Source organism: Halichoerus grypus, chromosome 11 (assembly GCF_964656455.1).
Source record: "Halichoerus grypus chromosome 11, mHalGry1.hap1.1, whole genome shotgun sequence".
Classification (NCBI taxonomy): domain Eukaryota; kingdom Metazoa; phylum Chordata; class Mammalia; order Carnivora; family Phocidae; genus Halichoerus; species Halichoerus grypus.
This window is the reverse complement of record NC_135722.1, coordinates 59,799,251-59,822,590: the sequence shown is the minus strand read 5'-3', so window position 1 is coordinate 59,822,590 and position 23,340 is coordinate 59,799,251. Positions and strand designations below refer to the sequence as shown.

The following is a 23,340-nucleotide window of genomic DNA, read 5'->3' as shown; positions in this document are numbered from 1 at the left end:
CTTTACTTAGTTAAGTAACTGTTATATGGTTCTAATGATATATGTGAAGGCTTTACATATAAAAATGATGTTTTGAGTGTAGGAGTAATAACAGTGATATTCTAACAAATAAAAGGATGTTCATCTTAGTCCTCATCTTAGAAAAGTAAAACATGTAGTTCGCATGGAATCAACAAATAGCACTCCATTCAACCAGTTGCTCAGGTCAAAAGTCTTGAGGCTATTATCTTTTCCTTAAATCTCACACCCATTGCTTCAGTAAATTTTGCCAATTCTATCTTCAAAACGTGTGTAAAATGTAATCTCTTCTAACCATTTTTTTGTAGCTACCACCAATGGTCCTAGCCAATCTCAGTTCCATGTATAATTTTAATAGCATTCTACTGGTTTTGCTGCTTTTGTTATTGGCTGCCTATAGTATGTTTTCTATGGGGCAGCCAGAAAGATTTTGCTACACTTTTGTATGAAACTCTCCAATGTCTTCATATCTCACATACAGCAGCTAATGTTAGGTTCCCAATGACTTACAAGTTCTCTTATCTACCATTTCTTACTAACCTCCCCTTAGTTCAACATGCTCTTTTTTTTTTAAGATTTTATTTATTTATTTAATTGACAGAGAAAGAGGGAGCGAGAGAGGGAACACAAGCGGGGGGAGTGGGAGAGGGAGAAGCAGGCTTCCTGCCGAGCAGGGAGCCTGATGCGGGGTTCGATCCCAGGACCCTGGGATCATGACCTGAGTCGAAGGCAGTTGCTTAACTAACTGAGCCACCCAGGTGCCCCAGTTCAACATGCTCTTATCTCTTCCTGAGACATCATTTTCTCAGGGCTTTCATGCTTGTTGTTTGCTCTGTCTAGAATGTGCTTCCTGCAAATATCCAAATGACTCATACTCCTATCTTTTGATGCTTTAATAAAATATCAGGGTTTTGTGAGATCCCTATTTCAAATTTCACCCCTTTATTTTCTATACATTTTATTTGTTTATTTATTGTTTAGCATCCTATCTCCCTCACTAGAATGTGAGTTCTATAAAGGCAAGAATTTTTGTCTTTTTTCCCCTACTGCTGTAATTGTTAGCTCCTAAAATGCAGTACACAGCGAGGAGGATGTAATTCTGCCTACAGAATGAATCTGGAGATCCATGATATCATGATTATAAATGATGATAATGATGATAGAAGCTGCTATCTACTGACTGTTTATTAAGTTTCAAGAATTGTGCTAAGCACTTTATATACATTGCTTCATTTAACCCGCACCAAAGTTAGAAAGACGAAGAGAAAAACTTCCTAGAAGATGACTAAAGAAAGAGCTTCAGTAAGAAGGACGATAGCGGCTGTATCAAACGCTCCTGACGGGTCAGCAAACTGAAAACCGAGGAATAATTTGGGCACCTTAAAGTTAGATCTCAATTTTATAAATTAAGTAACTGTCGCTTAGAAATAGTAAATAGCATCCCAGATAGGAAGGGGCAAAACTAGTCTGGAAAGCAACACTCTTGAGTTCGAGGTGAGCTTGTCACAAGTCAGCTTCAATTAATAAATTATCTCCTGGCCTAGGATCACTGTGACACAACCAGAAGCAGTGTCTGTCCTGGAATTAGCACAGCTTTGGTTTCTAGGATCAATTCTACCAATTGTTAGATGCCGTGTGTGTGTGTGTGTGTGTGTATGGTACATGTATATATACATACACATATATGTTTACAGCACACACACACACACACACATACATATTATGACCTTCCATACAACTCACCAGAGTAGGTATCATTTTCGTCCATTTCACAGATGAACAAAGGAAGACTTAGAAATATTAAGTAACTTGTTCTAGGTCCCATGGCTAGTAGATGGTTTAACTATACTAAAAAATCCAAATGAGATTGACTTAAACCTCATATATTTCAAACTTTATATTCTTATTACAGGAAAGTAGTAATTACTATAGTCATTATAAGACTCGAACTACTAGTCCAGGAAGAAAATCTGATCTGCAGATACCAGGATCTTGACTAGCCATATGCTTAACCTCTTTATTCATTTGTTCTATCTGTTTGACCCTTAATAACTTTTAAATTTGGAATCCCTGGATCAATGGTTGGTAAGGAACTTTCTGGTACCATAGTATCCTAATATTCTGTGATAAGGACACACATCCCTAGATTCAGAGTCTTATCCAGGAAGAGTTTGATGCAGGGTCAAGCTCTAAGTCTGGATTTATGTCTCATTACCTGGGTCTGTCCTCTGAGAAGGAGGATTGCGTGAGGATGCAACCTTCACTCTCCCATTCCCTTAATAATTCTTAATTCAATTAAAATCTCCAAAGATATACCTTGTGCTTTTCTAAATCCCTCTTAAATTGGCCAAAACGTTATGTTCACTGGAACATTTTCCTAAATCCTCACACCAAACTGCTGCGTTCATTATGTGCAGTAGAGGATATAATTCATCCTTTTGGTTTTAACAGCAATCTGCAAAAGCTCATTTGAAGCGTGGTTTTCCAAAAGGCAGCCTTAAATGTTTACAATACATTACACAGAATTGCTACTTCCTGCATTTTTGCTGGGTGGAGAAACAGGCAAAAAATATTTTCTCCAGTCTAAGTCTTCTATTCTATTTCACAGGTAGCTTCCTCTGGCCAAGAGAAATGAAATCAGCTCCCACATGCAATAATGGAATATGTGGGTACAAATTTTTCTGTGAGCAGACATGTTCATTCACAGAATTCTTATATGGATAAATGTCAGAATTAGGTCCACTTTTGCTATTGAATTTTCACTAGATTTAATTATTCTTGTAAAAGGCTGAGTTCAAATAGACTGTGAGGTCCTGCAAAGAAAATAACTAAAATCCAGGTATGTCATGTTAGTTTCTTTCTTTCTTTCTCTCTTCTCTTTTTAATCTTTCTCCTTAGAAATTGGAGAAATTATTATTTAATTAACTTCAAATCAAGTATTAATTGAATTCCAGTTAAGTGCTGTGGCCTAGGATTCTATAAAGGAATTTCAAGATTGTGTTCCTTTCCAGAGAATGTCTTAAACAAACAGCACCACCATGAAGAAAAGTGCAGATGAAAACTCTTCAAACTATATGCTATCTAGGATGCTCCCTGTCCTCTTAGACAGGCAAACGGATCTCTAACTGCCCACACACTTTGATTGACTTGCTCTCATTCCCCCTTTCAGTCCTTCATTTCTGTTCTTAGGCCACTTCTCAAAAGAAACACCTACATAAGAGACATAGTCTTAATTAAGTAAGCTCTATTTTGGGGGGCAGGTATCAAGGGTAAGTCATGAATGTAGATCTATCAGATTCTAAAGCCTTTGCTCTTGATCATAACATCATGTGCAGTTCCCAGAACAAAAATAAATTCATTTTTAAGCTATAATCTACTTCTGCATAGCCCTAATTTAGAAATGTCTAGACGCAGAACCCCAACTTTACCATCCTATCAAATTCTTGTGCCCTCAAATCCTAGTTAGAAATTCTCCTAAATTCTCACTTTCCCATGTTTGGAGAGTATTAAATGTCAAGCTTCAGAAGTTCTCGGCTGTGCTCCTGGTCAGTATATCTCCTGGCATCCTCCTTTGATTTAATAACTAGGCCCTTTATTAGACCAAGACAAACATATTGCATTACGTAGCAAATATGCTGGCAGGGGAGTCGAATGAATTCCAGATATTGAATATTGGGTGCCTTGAGAACTTATTCATGTAATAGCAGGTAGCAAGGAGTGGACCAGTGAGATATCAGATGTTTTCTATAAACTTGTAGGCATCCCTGGAGATTACTCAGGGACCAACTCCTGTGTGTAAGGGGGGAGGGGAAATGGATTGCATTATCCCAGAGTAGGTCCATTTTCAAAAGGCTGATACATTCTGTTTATATATAACCTTTATTGTGGGAGAGGAAAAAAAAGGGCTCTGATATTTAAAAGTGTTTAGGGGCGCCTGGGTGGCTCAGTTGGTTAAGCGACTGCCTTCGGCTCAGGTCATGATCCTGGAGTCCCAGGATCGAGTCCCGCATCGGGCTCCCTGCTCGGCAGGGAGTCTGCTTCTTCCTCTGACCCTCCCCCCTCTCATTTGCTGTCTCTCTCATTCTCTCTCTCTCAAATAAATAAATAAAATCTTTAAAAAAAAAAAAAATAAAAAAAAATAAAAGTGTTTAGAAAACTTTGACATAATTGAAAACTCACAACCTTTAGATCAAATGGTGGTATTGTGTGATTATAGGGATTTTACTTATCTTCTTTTAATATTCATTTCCTTATGCATAAAATGAGAAAACATAATAGTAACTGCATTTCTGGGATGTTATGAGGATAATAATTAGCCAGCCAATCATATATATATATATAGGTTTCCAGCACCATGCTAAGTCCTGGATATAATACTACATGCATTGATGTGACACATGTTTGTGTCTCAATAAATAGTAGTTATTATGAGTATTGTTTATGTACATTTTTTATTAACTTACAAGATCTAAAACTTTTAGTTAGAAAAGCTTATATCTTCCTCATTTCTTCCTTTGTTCATTTCTCATTCATTCAGTTCATACATCATTTATTCTTTTCTGTATGCATTCAGCTCACACATACATATTTAGTATCAACTATTTGCTGGGCAATGTAGTGGGTCCTGGGAATATAGTAATGAACAAGATAACATGGCCGAGCCTCACAGAGCATCCAGCTTTGTGTGGGTGATATGACCATGTAAATATTGTGTTACAATTTAGTATGATAAAGAGAGCATACTGAGGACATAGAGAGGAGAATGCTGAACATAGTCAAAAATGTTTCCTGCTGAACAGAGATCTAAAGATGAGTGGGGCGAGGGAAATGAATTTCAGACAGGTGAGCATAGGCAGAAGCTTGTAAGTGAGTGGCAGAGGGATCTGTATGCAGGAGATACTGGAAAGGATAAAGAGTTGGACTCGAGAGCTCATATATCATGCTCGGAAGTCTTGAGGATATTGGGAAACTAGTGAAGATTTTCGAGGCAGGGAAATGACATGGGAAGTTTGCATTTTACAAAGTTTACTGGCTGTGGTATAGAGAAAGGAATGGAAATAAGAAATAGCTATAGGAGGCATTTTTGTAAATCCAATTAAGACATTAGGAAAATAGTATATAATGGAGAAAAGTGGAAGGATTCAAAATAACATAAGGGTATCTAAGATGGAAGAAATATTGGGTGAGGCCATTTTAGAGGAGACTATAAGAAAAGGAAAAGAAGATAGTATCAAAAAAATATTTAATCTTGTCATTCCCTAGCTCAAAAAATTTAATGGTCATTGTTTAAAAAAATTAGTTTGTATCCATTGTATTCGCCCAAATTTAACCTTCAGCCTTGTGTTCCACATCATATCTCCATATCACTTCTCAAAATTTCCTGATTTTACTATGAATTTTCTCTGTGTGTATTCCATGATTTAGCTGATCTGTTATTCTTCCATAATCTCCAAACTCCTTCCCACCTATCAAAAGTCCTCCCATTCTTCAAGAAACATATCCTAAATGTTATTTCCTGGGTAAATTATTTTTCTATCTCTTCACATTTTCCCCATAGCAATGTGTATGTCTTTCGAAGCATTGGATTATATTTTGTTCATTTCTGCACCTTTTTTAGAACCTTATACAAAATCTTATATGAACAGAATTGGTGTTCAAGAAATGTTTGGAAACTGAGGTGAATAATATAGGGAGCCACATTTGTTGAAAATTAACAATGAAAACAAGAGCATAAGATGAAGAACCCAAGAGAAAAGATAGAATCATCAATCCAAAGACACATTTTGAAGGAGCAAGGATAAGCTAGATGATTTAGATTTTAATATCAACTCAATACATATGAAAATTAAAAATGAACGCAGAAACACTAAAAATGGAATCTGTTAATTCCATGGGCAGTTATTAACCTCGGTATGTGCCATGCTGTAGGTATTAAATTTAAGGTTGCTTTAACATCTTTACTTTCAATCAAAGAAAATTTGTAGAAAGACCATTTTTACACCACCTCACCTTAGCAGCTTCTGATTTCACAGTTTATTATTATATATACAAGCCTGATACAATTGAACATTGCTTTTAAAAACAAATACTTTGGTGTGAAAAAGGTAGCACTAAGAATTGGACTTCTGATAAGACTTTTTTTTTTTCTCATCCAAACTGAAATAAATGCTATATATCTTTTGACTTTATCATGAGTATTTCCTATGTATAAAGTTCAGTAACTGTCACCATAGTATATAGGATCATAACAATACCAGATTGTGACTTATTTCTCCAATAAATCCCCTTTTTCCATTCCTAACAAACACCTCTCTCCTGCTAATAATGAAAGTATTAGGTGTATGCATATGACAAGTTAAATAATTTGATAACATTTAGAAATCCTGTTGTTAACTAAAGTTAATATACATGCTATTGCTTAATACATAGTAAGAACACATAACAATTGTCTATCCATTTTATTTATTTTAAGACTGATTTTATTTCACTCACTATTTAAGTGGTAAAATCTGATCTTAACATACCCAAGTTCACTCGTAGCTGAGCGGGCTGTGTAAAATTAAATATGGTTTCTGTGTTCAGAGTTATGGACTTATACTCAGCAAAACCTGTGCAAGTTGACACATTCATAGATAGCCATTGATTGTAGGTCCTTCATTCACTTTATTCTTCTATGCCAAAAGCCGTATAGCAGAAATATCATTGTAAATCTAGAAGTACTTTACAGTAAACGTTTAATTCCTGCTAATTTTAAATGAAGGAGATTGCCTGCATTTACAAAGAATAACATTTTAAACTATTCTAAGCATATCTAGGAATTATTAACATTTTGGTACTTTGAGATTCACAATGATGAGGACCATGTCTTATTTATCTTTATTTACTTATTAAAGAAATAGTTATCGAGTGTCTACTATGTTCTGGATCCAAGTGCAGGGATTGCTTCCCAAACTCCACAGGGAAGGGAAGTCCTGATCTCAAGGTGCTTACACTCTGACATTCTTCTTGGAAGGAAACATTCAATAAGGAAAGAAACATACGTATGGACAAGATTTCAGATAGTGATGAGTATTACAAAAGATTAAAATGGTATGTATGTATGATACTTAGTTACTGAACATGTTAAGGTGGGCATGGAGAGAAATAATTAAGATTAATGTTTAGGAAAGTCTCTCTGAAGAGATGGCATTTTAACCAGGACCTAAATGATAAAAAAGAGTTAGCCATGTCAAGACCTAGGGTTAGAGAGTTTCCATTAAGGAAACACCAACAGAGATCCCAAGTTGGGAACTCAAATGGCATCTTGGGAAGAACTAAAAGAAGGCTAATGTGGCTGGGATTTACTGTTTGTGGTAGCTTTAGTCTTAGGATAATTGTTTGTGAGTTGTAACATTTAGAATTCAACTAAATGTGTCTCTCCTCTTTTTAGCTTGTTGCTGTTAATATAATATATATTAAATTAATTTATAAGCATATATCTTATAAAGGAGACCTAACACTTTGTGTCAGGTACAAGTCTATCCTAAAAACTTTATATCCTCCATATATATTAATTCATTTTATCTGTATAATAACTCTGAGGTAAATACTGTCCCTAAAAATAAACTGAAATAATGAAGTAAATTGCATTCCATTAGGCCAACATGTTTTGTGATAACGTTCCACCATAATTCAATATCAGATGTGTAGGAATCTGTAAAAATGACTTCCTGCTACTCTAACTCCATGCCTGTGAATTGTATTTCCCCCATCTCTGTGGTGGAGCTCTCAGCACAGCAGTTAGTAAAAGCTTTCTTCCCTGCCCTGCAACTCTATCAATTTTGCTTCTCAGTCATTGCTCTGGTCTCCTGCCGCTGTCTAGATCAGATTCAAACTCTGTGCCCTTGACACCAAAGTCATAACAAAGAACACTTTTATAGTTTTCTCTTGTCTTATAGTTTGCCTTCCCATATAACCAATACCTACTTAAAAGATTGCTCGATCTCCAAGTGGGCAGAGTCATTTTTTTCCCATAGCATATTTTAGGGAGCTCTGTTAAACTGATATTCCAACCTTGCAATGGGCTACATTCTAATGTTGAAATTAGAGCCGTGGTCTGTAAACACGCAGCACTAGCATCGCCTGGGAGCCTATTAGAAATGCAGAAACCGAGGCCCTACCCTAGGCTTACTGAATCCATATCTGTACTTTAACAAGACTCCCCCCAGTGATCCGAATCACAGGAAAGATTGAGATGCACCTGTCTGGAGGACCAAACAAGAATAACATTCTGGACTCAATAGCACAGACCATGGGAAGTCAGGGAAAGCCTTTAATGGGGTGAAATCTGTCAACATGGCACGAGATGACCTTAACCCACATTTATGAAGGATACTCCTCTAAGTTCTGTGTGTGTATTAATTCATTTTGTTCTGACCACAGTCCTAGAGGATATTTTATATTACCACCTTTTAATGATAACGATGAAAAAACGAGACCCTGGAGGTTAAGTGACTTCCCTGAGGTCACACGGTAGATAGATGATAAGCCTGGATTCAGAACCAGGCAGGTTGGCTTCAAGCCCAAGTTCGTAATTATTAGCTTGCACCGCCTCTTTCTGAACTGCCCATTTCACCTTCATTGACTGGCACTGCTCCTGGCATTTCATAGGCAGGCATTTAGTAATTGAAAATGAGTGAAGTCAGAAAATTCAGACAAATGCGTACCATGGAATTCACTGCCACAGGTCATCGTAACACTATGTTTCCACTTGAGTTTGTGAAGAAGCAGCCTGCATGATAAGGAATGAGTTACCTCCTCAGTGCCTATCTTTTTGCTACTTTTATTTTACCATCTCCATTCCTCACAACCTTCTGTTCACCCCCTGAAGCAGGCAGCCTGTACCCTCGAGTTGGAGTTACTGCCCATATCTTTAGCAAACACTAAAATGAATAGAATGGATACTGGGTTCCCAGTGCTATACTAGATATTTTAGATGTGTTATGTGATTTCATACATACTGAGGGAGACATTATTATTTTTATTTCACGATGAGAGGAAATTTACAAAGATTAAATAAAATCAGACAGGGTTAGAGAGTCATGTATTAATTCCAATTCTTTCTGATTTTAGAAGTAGAACCCTTTCAACCTTTCCTTGCTCTTTGATGGAATGAATCTTGAAATCCATATTTCTGAGAGATCAGGGGGTAAGTGTTTCTTTTGGGTTTTTGAACTTTTCTCCACCTCCACCCACTGCACTGACAGTTCCAAAACTTTAAGCATTCAGAAGAACCTGGGGGATTTGTTAAAGCACTGATTGCATGACCTTATCTACAGAGTTTTTGAGTTATCAGGTCTATGGTAGAGCCCCATAATTTTCATTTCTAACAAGTTTCAGGAGATGCCAATGCTGTTGGCCTAGGGACCACACTTAGTGAACCACTGCAGGAAATAAACCTAATTCTTTATATGCCCTTAGATATTTTTCATCCCACTCTCTCTGACATAGATTCCAAGGCAGTTTCCACAGTAGAAGCACTAAACAGCAATGGATTTGAGTCCGTTTCACACAGGCATAAAGTGGTCATAGGGTTATGGGGAGTGGCATAGAGTGCATACACAAGGGACTGGGTTCAAAAAAGATGTTTCTTGTTATTTTTATTAAGCTTTTCTATTTGAAGAAACAAGTAGACTTAGCATTTACAAATATATAGCTGAATACACATGCTTTTTACAGTTCTTTCAGGTTTCTATCTGTTGATATCTCCCTCCTCTGGGAAGGAGTTAAATTGTGATTTGTATTTACTTTAGGAGAAAAACAGTGAAAACCTAGCTATTGTCTTTGATTGCTAATCAGCATGGCTTCTCCCTCAGAGTGTAAGGAGATGAAATGGAGTCTGGATTAGCATTGATTGAATAGGCAAGCAGCTACTAAGAAAAGGAACTCATCTGCCTAGGTTTAGGGGAGCCAGATGCACACTTTCTGCCATCAACTACCTACTAACACAACCCGTATTGTGAAGGGGGAAATACGTATGTGTGGCATTATGAACTGCCTTAGAAAATGACTTCCCCAATTCCAGGTGCCAAGGAAATAATTGGTAAATTTCCCCAGAGTGTTTATTAGTTATAGAAAAGTCAGGTTTCTCTCTAGGAAAATAACACTTACTATTCTTTAACTAAATTACCATAACAATTTGTACCATGTGGATATCAACCTCCTCTGTCTGCTCTGAAAGACAGAATCATTTCATAGACCCATCCCAACAAGCCACTTTCTCTCTTGTTAGATAGCAATAGTAGTACTTGATGAGACTCTTGATGGATGGTTTTTATGTCTTATTTCATGTAATACTCATGTACATTCTGTAATGTGGGTATTATTATCTCCATTTTAAAAGGTGACATTGAGGATCCAAAATGTTGAATAGTTTAATGAGCTTTCACAACTAATAAATGGTTGGGCTAAGGTTTCATCTCTAATAATTCTTCTTAACCAAAGCATGTTACTTTGAAAATTAGTTCTGCTACTTCTCGGGAAATAATCCACAAAAGGAGAATTCATAAGGTGTGGACAGGGAAATTGGGAAACAGAACCAATCATCTTTAGCTCTTAGAAATTTACAGGTTAATTAGGATATAAAAAAGTGTTTTCCCCATCCTTAGAATTCATTTAACAAATATTATGACTATGTATCTATGTCTCTGTATAAAAAAAAATACCACCAAACCCAATAGCTTAAAATAATAACAGCCATTTACTACCTCTCATGACTCAGGTTGACTGGGCTCACCTGGGAAGTTCTGTTTTAGGTGGTGTTGGCTAGAACTGCCGTCATCTGGGAGACTCAGATGGCTCGGACCTCCAGGAGAGTTCACTCATGTGGCTGGCCATCGGTGCTGGCTGTCAGGTGGGGCAGTTCATTAGAGCACCTCAGTTCTCCTCCATGTGACCTCCTTATACGGTTTGACCTTCTTAGATCATGGAAGTTGGATTCCATGAGAGAGAATATTAAAAATGGAAGCTGCATGACTTACTTCGCTTAGCATAATCCCTTTCCAGTTCCATCCATGTCGATGCAAATGATGTACAGCACAGTGGCTAACTAAACATAATAAAAAAATAAAAATAAAAATGGAAGACGCAGATTTCTTACAAGCCCATTTAAAGTGCACTTTAAGGGCGCCAGGGTGGCTCAGATGGTCAAGCGTCTGCCTTCAGCTCAGGTCATGATCCCAGAGTCCTGGGATCGAGCCCCACATCGGGCTCCTGGCTCAGCGAGGAGCCTGCTTCTCTCTCTCCCTCTGCCTCTCTCCCTGCTCATGCTTTCTCTCTCTCTCTCTGTATCTCTATGTCTCAAATGAATCAATAAAATCTTTAAAAAAATAAAAAATAAAAATAAATAAATAAAGTGCACTTTAAGAAGTTACAAGTTTACCTCATTCTGTCAATCACAGAAAGTCATGGGTCAGCCCAGATTAAAGACATGGAATGGCAACAAATTTGGGCTAACTTTAATCTACCACAGTCTGCCCTCTGGTCATAAAATATTCACATTTCTCCAGAAACGTAAAGTAACTAACACCCTCTTTCAAGACCACCAGAAGTCATATCCCACGATAGCATGAAGTTCAAGCTTAAAGTATAAGATAATGTTGGGCCACCTGGCTGGCTTAGCTGGTAGAACATGCAACTCTTGATCTCAGGGTCCTGAGTTCGAAACCCACATTGGGGGTGGAGATTACTCAATAAATAAAGTATTTAAAAAAAAAAAAGATATCAGTGTCTATATCTTGTCCATGTGTGGATGAGGCTCCTCAGAGTTGGCCTCCCAGGTGTTTGCTTATTTGTTTGTTTTCAAATGCAGAGATTTGTGGTCTTAAAAGTCAAGTTATCTTTTCCAACAAATAAAAAATCTGTTGGGAGATAGTGATACAATAACCCAATAGACACTCTCATTTCAAAAGGGATAGCAACAGCACATGCCCCAAATCTTACTGTCCCAGGGCAGGGGATATATATTAGGAACCAGTTTACCCCCATGTGTGGTTCTTTGGGGCTGTTAGTTCTTTGAGACATGCTTCATCTTCTATGAGAACAATTCCATGTTTGTACCTGAGCAGCTTTGTTAGCTTGCTCTTTGTCCATAGAAACGTAAGCTAAAGTCATCTTTTCATTTTGAATTTTTTCCCCTTTAAATTCAAGCTGGTTTTGCTTCTACTGGCCCGCTGACCTAACAACTTTGTATACATTTTGTGAATGAATCTTGAATTAATAAGAAATAACTCACTCTTGCTTACATTTCTGGACAGGGAGGAAGAAAACTAAATCAGTTCTCATGATAGTCACTGTGTTAAGCAATTGACACATATTTTATGTAATTCTGACAGTATCCATGCAAGATGTATATCCACATATATATATAGATTAGAAAATTGAAAGTCAGAAAAGCTAATTGTTCATTTTTATGCAGCTTACAAAGTAGAAGATGCAAGATTGAAAACCAAGTATGTCTAGAACCAAACTCCCAAGCATTTTCTACCATACTTTATTGTCTTTAATTCTATAATTTTCTTATTTATTTGTCAATTGTTTACTTTTTTTATTCATAACCTGTTTTGAAAATGAAATTGAGGTAGTCGAGCAGCTGTAGAATGGATATTTTTAGACTATGCCATTTAGGCAATTTTTATATAGCAAGCTCTTTCCTAAAATTTAAATTTAAAATGACTGAATTATTTTGAATTTGATAAACACAAAAACATTCAGGAGTAGAGTTATTGGGGAAAATGCTGGACACCCTGGCTACCAGGTCATAATCAGTGCCAATTTGACTATGTATTCCTAATTAGATATGTACGGTTATCTAAAAAAGTTAGCAAAGAACATCAAACATACTTTTGAATGGAATACTGAAAAAAAATAAATAATTCTATGGTTTTATAATTTATTAAGGAGACATCTCAAATAACTTTTATAGGTTCCTTTAGTTGCATAATTCTTAGAGCCTTCAACATGCTAATAGCTCTGATGGGGTGTAAGGACATAATATATAGTACTTGCAAATATATTAGATTTTGGAAATTTTTGTGGACGGTATTACAAGAAGAGTAGATCTTAAATATATATTTTTAGGAATTATGCCCTGGAAAAATCTAGATTACTGTTTATACTGAGAGCATTATTGAAGAATATAATTACTGTATTTTCATACCTTAGCCTATGTAATTCCTGAAAGTGTAAAAGCATTCACTGTATTGTATGTACTCTATGAGAATTTAGGACACCTGATTATGTGTTCTGCTTTTAGTTGTATTTAAACTTAAAAAAATTATGCTGTTTTAGAAGTAATATATTTATAGGGTTCAACATTCAAAACTAGGGATGTTACTCAGTTTATACTCTCTAGTGTGGTCATATGGCCAGAATGTGTTTTGATTGGCCTTTGCACCAATAGATTAGTTAATGTTCCCATCTGGATAGTGCTGTACTAGTGTGTGTGTGTGTGTGTGTGTATAAATATGTATTTTTGAAACAATACCTTAATAATAATATAATATTTATATTATATATTATATATAGTGTATATATGTGTGTATATATTATTTATATTATATATTATAAATATATATTTAAATATAATTCTGATTAAAATAAGACAGTTATTAACTGATAGGTGTTCTATCACTTATGTCTTGTCCACTAATGCCTCTCTCAGCCCCTAAAAGTAACCACTTTTTTTCCTTGTATATCCTTCCAATGCTTCTCTCAGCCCCTATAAGTAACCACTTTTTTTCCCTTGTATATCCTTCCAATGTTTCCTTAAATAGGTACAAATAAATATGAGTATATATTAGTATATCAGCCCTTACTTTTATAAAAGGTAGCAGCACATTGTATACGCCATACTATAATTTCCTTTTTTTACTTGATGATCTACCCTAGAGTTTTAGGATTCCCCACCCCCCCCATAGCAGTGTAGAGATATTCTTCATTTTTTAAGATGACCCTAGTATTATATTGTATGTACAAATACCCCTTGGTTTATTTTACCAGTCCTCTACTGATGGATGTTCGTTTTGTGCCTAATAGTTTGTTACTAAAAGCAATGCTACAGTATATAATTTGTACATATGGCAAACATATGTGGGTATTTTTTAAGATAAATTCCAAGAGGTAGGATTGCTAGGGCAAATGTTAAAGGCATTTATAATTCTGATAGATATTCACAAATTGTATTTTGTTGGTTTCATTATTTTGAACTCACATTAGCAATATATAAAGAGTCAATTTTTTTCCAGTTTTCTGGGGTTTGTTGTCAAACTCAGATTTTTGCCAACATGATAAGTAACAAATGGTTTCTAAGTGTGACTAAGGAATTTTCTTAAAATAAATGAAGCTGAAGATCTTTTAGTAGCTTAAGTACTGTTGTATTTCTTCTCCTTCTCAGGCTCTATTATTCATATAAGCCATTCTTGAAGAAATTACTTAAAGATAAACTCCAACCAAACAAGAGGAAAACGGGAAATCTTTAGGAAATGACAACAAAGCAAAAGACTTTATATTAATAAACATATGTTAAAATAAAAATAATATACAGTACATATATAATTCAACAAAGATAACATTTATAATTTACATTAAAAATGAAAATGTAAACGCAGAAGAAAAGACAGACTGGATTAAAAAGCAAAACCCAAATAAATATTGAATCAAAGAGACAAAATTGAAACAACATAATTCAGAAAGCTTAGAAATGAGAGTGATTAAGGAAAATTGTTTTTGTAATATGTACTCATATGCATATAGAATAAACATATATCAAAGATTTTATTTAACTTATTAATGAAGAGGGAACCAGTAAGATATAGTCCCTTCAATGTAGATTTCAAAAAGTACACACAGATGTAGGCAATCCAGAATATTGAAGTGGATTTTTATTTAGATGCAAAACTGGCCAGTATCTACAAGACAATAATCAATCCTATCTCATTGAACATGATTCATTTGCCTTTCTATGTACAAGAATCATTTGCATTGTGATCAGTTGGTGGTTGTTGGTTTTTTTTTTTTTTTTAATTATTGAGTTGTAAAATAGCTTAAAGGCAATGGAAAGGATTAATAACAGAGAAGAATATACTAGAGTGGACATCCAATAATTTTTTTTGCCTTTTTTTTCAGACAAAAGGATAAAAAATTAATGGTAGGAACATGCAAACAAAAAGATAAAGAAAGCAGGGGTTGAAATCTTAGTATTAGACAAGTTAGGTCAGAAAAAAAGACACTTAATGAGCAAAACAAGGATATTTTATAATTCTAAAGGGCATGTCACAATTGGCAATGAAGATAAAATAATTACAAATTTCTATATAACAAATACCATAGGAACAGCTTTCAGAAAATTGGAAATACAGGAGATACAATACAAAATAGATAAAATATCTTAAAAATAGAAGATTTAATTCACCTATCTCAGTTCAGGTCAGACTAAGATGTTTGATTTTGACTATTTAGAAGGGACTTTCAAGACATCATAATTTCCTCTACTTTGTCATTTCTGGGACTGCTTCAGCCTCAGTATTCATCAGTATGTCACCAATTTAGCTGATTCCTGTCCCTGTTAAGGGAAAAAAAATGTATATTATATATATATTTAACAGCCTCTCTTTGTAGGAAATTCTAGTAGGTGCAAAGCATTAAAGAGGTATTAGCATCTCACAGAGTCCCCCTCCATTAAGTCATAGAATTAAAAGACTAGTTGAGAGAGTTTCAAAAATAATTTTGAAATTTGAGCACGAACTGTTTTATAGTATCATCAAATTCTACTTTTTCTAGTTATTGTTTTTCATTATCAAGATAACAGAGTACTCATTAAGTTTTATACAAGGAAAGCTTTAGAACAAAGATGAAAGGGAAATCTATTTGTCAATAGATTACTTCACACCTGTGTCTCTTCTCCTCTTACCCTGCAAGCTCCAAAGGAGGGCTGTACTTGACAATGCTTTCGGTGTTGGTGTTGGCCATTACCATATCACATACACGTTTTTGTATGTGATATAATATCAAAATATCATTAAATTATTAATGACAAATCTATTGTTAAAATATTTTAATCATGGGATTTCTCTGGAGCTAGGGCAGAAAGCTGAGTTTCTTATTGCTGAGTCACAGACATAACATTTTTAGCTGAATGGCCTGGGGGTTGGTACAGTGAATAAAATATCTCTGTGAGAACTGTCAAGGGGCCACATATTAGAAAGAAAAAAATGTTACATAGAAGCTTTAGAATCACTAAGGTACTTGTTAAAATACTAATTTTGGTGCCTAAACCCAGATCAAAGGAATTTAAGCTCTAGAGGTAGCCCAGACTTTGTACTTTCAGGAAACTTTGTTGGTGTTCTTGCTTTGTACTCCAGTTTAAGAAGCATTGATACAGAAATGTTTATCCCTTCTCTGGTATGCTGCATTCCTGATCATGATTCCCCATCTTTTATCCACATCTATGCCATTTAATAAGTAATTTTGCAATGATCTCATAACAGTGTGTGCAGCCTATGTGTCACCTCGTGGTGGTACCATTTGATTTGCTTTAGCCAGTAGGATGTTAGAAATACGGCGTAGCTAAAGCACTTGTGTGCAGCTGAGTTTGCCCACACGTGTGCCTCTGTGCCATCACCAGACATGCCTGTGCTAGCCCGCTGGCCCCAGGAAGAAGACAGGAGACTTGTGGAGGGCAGTCACCACAGAAAAGCTTAGGGCACAGCAGCTGACCCCAGGTGCTCTGCAGATCTTCAAAGATAAATGATCTTTCCTTTAAAACACTGAGTTTTGGAGTGATTTGTTATGCAGTATTTTGTGGACATGGTTAACAGACATATCTACTTTATGTTAAAAGAGAGAAGAAAATAATAATTGGTGAGTGAACCCTAAGGGCTTAAACTAGAGCGTAAAGCACTGTCTCCAAAATCAGATGTTTCTGGGTTTCTAGCCTACTCTGCCATTACTTTGATATATAACAAGTTATTACATTTGTAAGGCTTAACTTAATGGAATGTTAATTTATTATAATAACAGCTACTTTGCTGGATTGTTATAAATATTAAACAAAATGATACATACAAATTGCATCTTGCATTATTTCCATCTCTTTCTTTTCTTCATAATGCACTTACTTCCTGATACTGAGAGAGAGACAAAGAACTGGACTTGCCTGGTCATTTTCTGTTAATAATCTCCTAAAGAAAGAAGAGAAAATCGCCTTAGAAAAGAATTTGAGAGGCTTGTAGAATGTGATTTTTTTTAAAAGATGGCGAGGCAATGGAAGGAATGCTAATTAATTTTAACACTGGATGCATAATTGAGTGAATATCAATTTTTTAACTCCTTATTTAACAAGCATTTAGTAAGAGCTTGCTTCCTATCTTCCTCAAGCCTACAAAATGTGTTCATTAATCATTTCTATAAGATCAAACTTGGGCTGCTGAGCATATGATGGCCATATGTCCTCACATTAATTAGAGAGTCTTAATGTTGTATAATTTATTTTCAAAATAAGTAAATCTCTAAATATATAATTAAATATAATTTGCATTTACTCAGTAGGATTTTTCATTAACATGAATTAGAAATCATGGGTGGAGGAAAGGCTTTTTCCACAACCTTCTCTGATTTATGCTTAGGAATATGTAATCACACAAAAAGGATCCTTCAGTGTCAGCAAAATCAGACAGAAGCAAAGTTCCACTACCAAATGTGCATCAGTTGCCAATAATGTTATAATCACATTACTGATGCCAGAGAGATGGTGGAGAATAGCGGGAAATGATGACTTTGAAAGCAGTAGAACAAGATTGGGATTCTAGTTTGGCCACTTGTTGTTGTGAAATTATAGGCTTTGGTTTTCCAATTGATAAAATTTGCATACTCATAATTACATCACATGGTTGGAGATTTGAGATAACAAGACTTAGCACTTATAAATGATCCATAAATTATTGTTATTTTAGGGGCACTGACTTCCAAGATAATTTTATTTTATTGAACTATGGTTGACACGCAATGCTCCATTAGTTTCGGGTGTACACATAGTGATTTGACAACTCCGTGCATGACGTTGTGCCCACCTCAGTGAAGCCACCTGTCACCATACAACACTATTACAATACCATTGACTGCGTACCCTCTGCTGTATCTTTTGTCTCCATGACTTTTTCATTCCATAACTGGAAGCCTGTACTTCCCACTACCCTTCACATATTTTCCTCGTCCCCTACTATCCTCTCCTCTGGCAACTACCAGTTTGTTCTCTGTATATAGGGGTCTGGGTTTTTTGTTTTTGTTTTTTTGTTCATTTTTTAGAAGTTTCAACATACAAGTGAAATTATATGGTATTTGTCTTTTTCACTTGTATTTATTATCTTTACTGTCCTCCACAAGTCTCTTATCTTCTTATTTTCACTGTCCATCACAAGTCTTTTATCTTCTTCCAGGACCAGCAGGCTAGCACAGGCATGTCTGGTGATGGCACAGAGGCACACGTGTGGGCAAACTCAGCTGCACAAGTGCTTTAGCTACGCCATATTTCTAACATCCTACTGGCTAAAGCAAATAAGTATTTGACTTATTTCACTTAGGATAATGCCCTGGAGGCCCATCCATGTCGCTGCAAATGGCAAGATCTCATTCTTTTTTATGACTGAGTAATGCTTCATTGTATATATATATATACACTACATCTTCTTTATCCATTCATCTATTGATGGACACTTAGATTGCTTCCCTATCTGAGCTATTGTAAATAATGCTGCAAAAAACATAGGGGTACCTGTATCTTTTCAAATTAGTGTTTTCATTTTCTCTGGGTAAATACCCAGGAGTGGAATTACTAGATCATATGATATTTCTATTTTTAATTTTTTGAGGAACCTGCATACTGATTTCCATGGTAGCTGCACAAACTTATATTCCCATCAACAATGCATGAGCGTTCCTTTTTCTCTACATCTTCACCAATACTTGTTATTTCTTGTGTTTTTGATACTAGCCATTCTGACAGGAGTGAGGTGTATCTCATTGTGGTTTTGATTTGCATTTCCCTGATCATGAGTGATGTGGAGCATCTTTTCATGTGTCTGTATGTCTTCTTTAGAAAATGTCTATTCAGGTTCTCTGCCCATTTTTAATCAGATTGTTATTTTGGTGTTGATTTGTATAAGTTCTCTATACATTTTAGATATTAACCCCTTATCAGACATATCATTTACAAATTATCTTGTCCTATTCAGTAGATTGCTTTTTCATTTCGATAAACCCTTAGCGAGATCATCAAGACAAATTTTAAAGTGCAAAGGGTCAAGATTATTCCATCTTTAGAAAAGTGTGACATAGAATATATGAGTCAAACAGAAAATAAATCTGATGATAAATCATGGTGTTTTGCTATGTATCTGTTCTTTGAAGTATAGATGCATTGTTGAAAGTTTGTTCAAGAGCTGTAAAATCATCTGGTTTGGTTCATGGCTAAGCTTCATTACATACAAGTTATAAAACTTTGAATAGCATGATTAAAAACTGTGGGCATGGGGCGCCTGGGTGGCTCAGGCAATTAAGTGTCTGCCTTTGGCTCAGGTTATGATCCTGGGGTCCTGGGATTGAGTCCTATTGTTCAGCCCCACATCCAGACCTGAATGTTGGGTTTCCTGTTCCGTGGGGGGCCTGCTTCTCCCTCTCCCTCTGCCCCTCCCCCCTTCTTGTGTTCTCTTTCTCAGTATCTCTCTCAAATAAATAAATGAAATCTTTAAAAATAAACTTATTTTTTATTTGCAAAGTGAGATCAGTGTTATTATGAGTATTTTGTCATTATAAAGTTTCATAATATGAATAAATCACTTAGCACTTCCCTGTATATAGGAAGAATTTAATAATCATCTTGTTAGTTTTATTATTGTTAATATTACCATTAGTATTAGTAGTATTTTAGTCCCTTTTCTAATGCTAGCTCTTTAGCTTAATGAGAACTCATTTAACTTTTCTAATCCTACCAAAAACTTGCTATTATGATAATCAAGAATGATACCATGTGCAGAGGTCTCTGGATTGTGCCTGGAAGACAATGAGTGCTATCTTATATTTTTGGTCACACTTTATTATCTCCAAAAGGGTTGTGTTTAGGTGTTTTGAAATTGGAAGTATCAAAATGAACTGAGCATTCTGAGGAGACACATTAGAATAAGTGAGATAGGTTTCCAAAATTAAATAGGTATGGAAGAAATGAAGGTGAGTAAATTCCAGAATGGGAACAAGCATCAAGTGAAGAACTTGAAAGGAGCAGAAAACACTCACACTCTCACACACACACACACACACACACACACATACACACACACACAATGTGTTAGGGGTAAAAGGATATAATGTTGAATTGAAAATATGTAGGACTGGCTGAGAAGGTGGCAGAGTGAATACACATCGGTCTACTGCCAGTGAGGGGAGATAATGATGGGAAGTGACAGTGTGTGTGGAGATGGTGAAGAAGAGTGTCTTAGAATTAGGAATTCAAGGGATATACCTTCAGAGAAAATCAAACTAAATTGTACTTTTGTGTTATGTTGAGAAAACAGTTAGTTAAAAATTTTAATTTTGCCATTACTCTTGAGATTTTGTAGCTACAGCCAAAAAAATTTAGGTATCACAAGGGCAAGATGGGTTGTAACGACTTGGTAGTCAGTGTTAAAACATAATTCCCCCAATATGTCTGATTTTTGTATTGTTTCTAATTGTTAGGAGTTTGAGCGTCGCTTGAATATTGCACTCGGCCAGGAGACAAAAACTCTGCAGTTCCTGGTTCTGCCAGTATCTATCTAGGTATGTGACTTTAGACAAATTGTTGAAGTTTTCTAAGTCTTGGCTTCTTCATGTGTTATATTTAGAAGTTTTCAGAAAAATACATCTTTTGACCTCCCAGGACTATATGGCATGTCTGATACCTAAAATTTCCCAAGCATGTCATATTGGATGAACCATTGACCTCTCCAAGTCTCATTTTTAATGACCTGAAAAGTTGCAAAAATGTTACCGGCTTTGAATTATGAGTTATTGAATGATGAAGCTGAACTGATCTAGTAGATATGAAAGTGCTTTGAAAATGGCAATTGCTATATAAATATAAAGCATGATTATTATAAATTAACATGGATTTACTGGCTATGGCTCTGCATAGTAAATGAAAGGAGTGGAGTTGTTAATTGAGAAGAATCAGGAGTAGCAACCTTTCTCATAGAAGATAATCTAGAGGGGTGCCTGGGTGGCTCAGTTGGTTAAGCATCTGCCTTCAGCTCAGGTCATGATCCCAGGGTTCTGGGATTGAGCCCCGCATCAGGCTCCCTGCTCGGTGGGGAGCCTGCTTCTCCCTCTCCCACTCCCCCTGCTTGTGCATTCTCTCTCGCTGTGTCTGTCTCTGTCAAATAAATAAATAAAATATTAAAAAAAAAAAAAGAAGATAATCTAGAATTTATGTTGTCTAATGCTGTAGTTAATTGATTGGGGTTGGATCTGGTGAGTAATTAAGTTTAGCAACAGTCTGCCAATACAATTTTCTATCTCCTGTCACATTAAATCACTTACAATGAACTCGGATTCAGGGAGACTATAAACTACTGTCTGACCTAGGGCTATTTGAAGAACACATACATTGAAATTGTTGGGAATGGATAAGAGATGCAGATGTTGAGGTCTGGCAACAAAAAAAAAAAAAAAAAAGGAAGAAGGGAACACAGTTCTTGAAGCCAATGTGTCCAATTCAAAGTTAATGACCTTTCTTTAGTCATTGTAGAAGGAGCTTATTCACCATTTCCCACATGCAAAATGCAAAAGACAGCTCTCTCTCTCTTTCTCTCCCTCCCTCCCTCCCCCTCTCTCTCTGTTCTCCACTGTCCCGGTTCTATCAGTCTTCATAGTTGTAATTATTAGTGAACTTACTTTTCTGATTCTCATCAGAATTGATGTTGATAAAAATGAGTACAATACTGTGAAAAAAAATTCAGGTATGCAAAGAAACAGACTGGGTTTAATTCTCCATCATAAACTGGGTAATATTTCTGAGCCTCCATTTTCTTCTCTGTAAAGCTGCAGCACTAACTCTTCCCTTAAAAATGTCCAGGCAGGGAAATCAGCTGACACAGGGTCTAATTCTTTGCATCAGTTCAATGAATTTTTTTTCTATTTTTTCCCTTCTTCAAGGCCTGGACCATACTTTTTCACTAAATGGTATATGTTCAATGAAACATTCCCTGTGTTTGGCTCTGCTCGTTATAGCATGTTGCCACTCTAATGATTTATTTTGTCTTTTCACCTGTCCACAGGGCCCTTCTACCATCCACGTAGGACATTTCCTATAACCTTTTAAATATAAAACTTGCTTAACAAATCAATTGGCTTAGGGTGCTTACTTCAGAAGTCATATGATAATTTTGGTTCAATAATGAGAAAATTAGCATAGCTCTTAAAGAACGATAGATCTGTTTATGAAGTAATCCAGAGTTTTAATGAAATGAGGGAGATACTAAGTCAGTTTTATAATGAAATAAATGCCAGCTAAAATAATAATGAGACACCTTTACTCTTCATGACACACTGGCAAATATTAACACATTTGAGAAAAGGCAATGGTGACAAGGTTGTGGGTAAATAAACACTCAAAATCATTTTGGGCAGGATTGTGACTTGGTTCATCACCTTTAGAGCAGGGGGATGAAGTATGACAGTCTGATTGGAAAGGGGCCCAGGGCTTATGTGTTGAAGGGGTGCTTGCCTGACAAACATGATATTTTTACTTAGATTATATGTTTATGTGAGGACAGAGGGGACACTGGAGAAAAAGGACGTAGCTAGTAACCGTTTGAACAGCACACTTAAAGAAAATAAACTGATACTCTATGTTTATTTTGTGTACATGGGGGGAGGGATTATGGGTAACATTTTGAATTTTGGAATAGAATACAATATAGTCATGTTTTAAAACTGTCACTGATTTGAGAACAAGGTATCAGTTTCTATCAAAATTTAAAATGCACAGACCTTTTAACCCAGCAACTTCACTCTGGGGATTCTGCTCTACAGATGGGCACACAATAATGTCCCCAAAGTGCATGAAAAAGATACATGTGGCAACTTTATTTGTAACAGTGAAAAATCAGAAACTATCTAAATGCCTGATAATTAGGTCTGATTAAACAACATCATAATTATGGGCCACTTGAGAGTCCTCATACAGTGAAAGTGGATCCATATATACTGGAAGCATTTCTAAAATAAAGCGAACATACATAACCACCCACAAACCAA

At 35.8% G+C, this 23,340-nt stretch overlaps 1 protein-coding gene across 2 annotated transcripts in view; it reads left to right on the top strand.

Moving 5' to 3' along the window:
• The window catches only part of TENM4 (teneurin transmembrane protein 4), a 2,958,785-nt gene that overhangs the window by 258,616 nt on the left and 2,676,829 nt on the right, over positions 1-23,340 (top strand). For both annotated transcript variants that reach the window (XM_078058602.1, XM_078058603.1), the window contains exon 2: positions 20,782-20,862. The gene's annotated coding sequence lies outside the window, so the exon portion shown is untranslated. The remainder of the gene's footprint in view (positions 1-20,781; positions 20,863-23,340) is intronic.